Genomic DNA, 3,490 nt, shown 5'->3' on the forward strand with positions numbered 1-3,490 from the left:
GTGTGGATTGGGTAACAATGAGGAGATGGAGGCTGAGGAGGGAAGGGGAGGAACAGGAGCTGATTGATAGTGCTACAGAGGCTAGTACCCACACAGGCTTCATCCAATCTCTCCTACGTGCATGGGCTGAGGAGGGGGAAGAGATGGAGGAGATGGAAAGTAGTCATCATGGTGGAGACAGGGAAGTATTGGCTGTAGGAAGCTTGGCACATATGGCCGACTTAATGTACCGCCATTGTGGAAAATATGTTGAAAAAATTCCCACAGTTGGTGCCTTCAAGGTTGTATGGATGACCTTGCTTGTAATTTTTGGCAGGCTCATGTACCACTACATGACAATTTCAACAGAATATGTATGAAGTCCTCGTTTATGTCTAATACAGGGTGTATCTGAGTCCCTCTTCCATCAAATTTTTGGCAGTTCTTGATTCCTTCATAAATTACACTTAAATTTCCAATGTTTTAATAAGCCTACTTTTGTCATCATTGGGCAGAAAAGTATTCACATCAATGTTTTAATAAAAATGTAAATTTGGATTACTTAAATTATTTTGTAATATTTTGCCTTATATGCAAGTAATTATACAGGTAATAGGTTTCTTAACTTTTTTTTCCTGTAAACTCCAATTTTCTCGTCAATCTGAAATGTTTTGTCAGTCCTTAAAGTGGAGTAAAATTGTGACACCATTGTTCTCAGAAGCGATCTAGGAGTTAAGAGATGCTTCCAGGAGTCTTCCGATGCTGTTCTCATTCCATTCGGTACTTTTCCCATCCATTTCAACATTTTCACTGTCTCCTAGACCTCCTTGTAGGGTCTGCCGGAAAAATGCTCGGATTTCCCATTGACTACCATTATACTTGTTACTCGAAACGAGCATATGAGCATTAGGAGATGCTCGGTTCAAGTAACGAGCATCCGAACATTTTGGTGCCCACTCATACCTACTGAATAGATCAGTGTGCATAGCTATTCAACTCCTCCCCCCCAAAGTCTGTACTTTGCAGAGCTTTTTTTGCAGCAATTACAGCTGCAAGTCGCTTTGGATAAGTCTCTATGAGCTTTCCATATCTTGATACTGGGATTTTTGCCCATTCCTCAAGGCAAAACTGCTCCAGCTCCTTCAAGTTAGATGGTTTCCTCTGGTGAAGAGGAATCTTCAAGTCTGACCACAGATTCTCAATTTGATTAAGATCTGGCCTTTGACTCAGCAACTCCAAAACATTTACACGTTTCCACTTAAACCACCTCCCTCCCAGTCTCAAATCACTGAGAGACTGAAACAGGTTTTGCTCAAGAATATCCGTGTATTTTGCACCGTCCATCTTCCCTCTCAAATCAGACCATTTTCCCTGTCCCTGCTGCTGAAAAACATCCCCACAGCATGATGTTGCCATCTTCATGTTTCAATGTGGGGATGGTGTTCCCGGGGTGATGTGCTATGTTGGTTTGGAGCCAGACATTTCGTTTACCTTGGTGGCCAAAAAGTTCAATTTTGGTTTCATCTGACCACAGCACCATCATCCATCCATTAGGGGATTCTCCCACATCTTTTGGCAAACTGAAAACAAGCCTTACAATTTTTGCTTGCAATTAAAGTTTTTTTCTGCCCACTGTTCCATAAAGGTGACATCTATGGAGTGTACAGCTTATTGTGGTCGTATGGACAGATACTCCAGTCTGTGCTTGGGAAATCTGCAACTTCTTCAGGGTAAACTTTGGTCTCTGTGTTGCCTCTCTGATTAAAGCTCTCCTTGCCCATGCTGAGTTTTGATGGATGGCCCTCTCTTGGCAGGTTAGTTGTTGTATTACATTCTTTCCATTTGAGGATAATGGATTTGATGGTGTATATACTGACAAACCATGTGAAACTTAGATTGCACACAGGACATCCTTTAAAGGGACTCTGTCACCTGAATTTGGAGGGAACAATTTTCAGCCATAGAGGCGGGGTTTTCGGGTGTTTGATTGACCCTTTCCTTGCATGCTGGCTGCAATATTGGATTGAAGTTCATTCTCTGTCCTCCGTAGTAAATGCATGCACAAGGCAATCTTGCCTTGCGCAGGCGTGTACTATGGAGGACAGAGAATGAACTTCAATCCAATATTGCAGCCAGCATGCAAGGAAAGGGTCAATCAAACACCCGAAAACCCCGCCTCTATGGCTGAAGATTGTTCCCTCCAAATTCAGGTGACAGAGTCCCTAACCAAGCATGTGACTTATGAAGGTTATTGATTGCACCAGAAATTCTTAGGGGCTTTGTAGCAAAAGGATGAATACATGTACACATGCCAATTTTTAGTTATATGATCCCATAAATATAATTTATGCCTGTATCTTCTCACTTTACCAACTTAGACTCTTTAGTGCTGATGCATCACACATAAATTGGACTACAAAAATATTTAAACATGTTGTAATGTAACAAAATAGGTAAAAAGCCAAGCGGGAGAATACTTTTACAAGCCACTGTACCTGAACATGGTGACTACCCGCTGGTTGTGGTGGTTCTTCAAACTTGGTAAAAGAGGGCTAAGGTCTCATTCAATTGTTTTATTTTAATTGAAAGAAAAAAAATCTTTCCTTACTTGCTAGATCAAGTCTTAATCAAATTGTATATTTTTTGTTGGGTTCCTATTTTCACCAAGTATCAAGAGTGTAAACTGGGTGCAATGGCTTTAAAAAAAAAAAAAAAAAAAAAAAAAAAAAAAAAAGAACATATCCCTTTTTTTTGTTGGGGGGCGGTCAATAACAATGAAATCTCTTTGAAGAATAAAGTAGAACATTACACGTATGTCACCTTCCTATTTGTGCTCTCTACTTGCAACATTTAACTAACAGTAAATTATATATAGATATGTGATTATTCATCTCCGCAGCCTTTACAACAGAAGTTTTGGGACATTATTGATTCCATAATGGACACAGGGGAACAGTAATATCAGTCAGCATAACTGGTTCTTATTGATAAAAACCTCCACAGGAGATACAGAATACATTATGTACTCCAGGCTTTATGCCAGATTTATGCTACGGTTAAACACAGACTCGGTAGTCAACAGCAATTTTTGGTCTTGATTTTGCAGAACTATTTTACAGCATCAATTTGGTTGCAAAAACATAGCCAAGTAAGAGAGGTAGCATGCAAGCCACAATTCTTGACTACTTGCGTTGATGTCATGTGCAACTTGCGCCTTTTGACCAAAAATGCAAAATTGGGTCTTTTCTGTATGACCCTATTGTCAATATTTAGATGCAATGTGAAACTGCAGCATCACAATCTCAATGCCCCAGCCTACAGTGGGTACGGAAAGTTTTCAGACCCCTTTAAATTTTCACTGTTTCATTGCATCTATTTGGTAAATTCAAAAAGTTCATTTATTTTTCTCATTAATGTACAGTCTGCACCAAATCTTGACTGAAAAAAAAGAAATGTAGACATTTTTGCAAATTTATTAAAAAAGAAAAACTTAAATATCACATGGCCATAA

The sequence above is a fragment of the Ranitomeya imitator genome, chromosome 4 (genome assembly GCF_032444005.1).
Source record: "Ranitomeya imitator isolate aRanImi1 chromosome 4, aRanImi1.pri, whole genome shotgun sequence".
Lineage (NCBI taxonomy): Eukaryota > Metazoa > Chordata > Amphibia > Anura > Dendrobatidae > Ranitomeya > Ranitomeya imitator.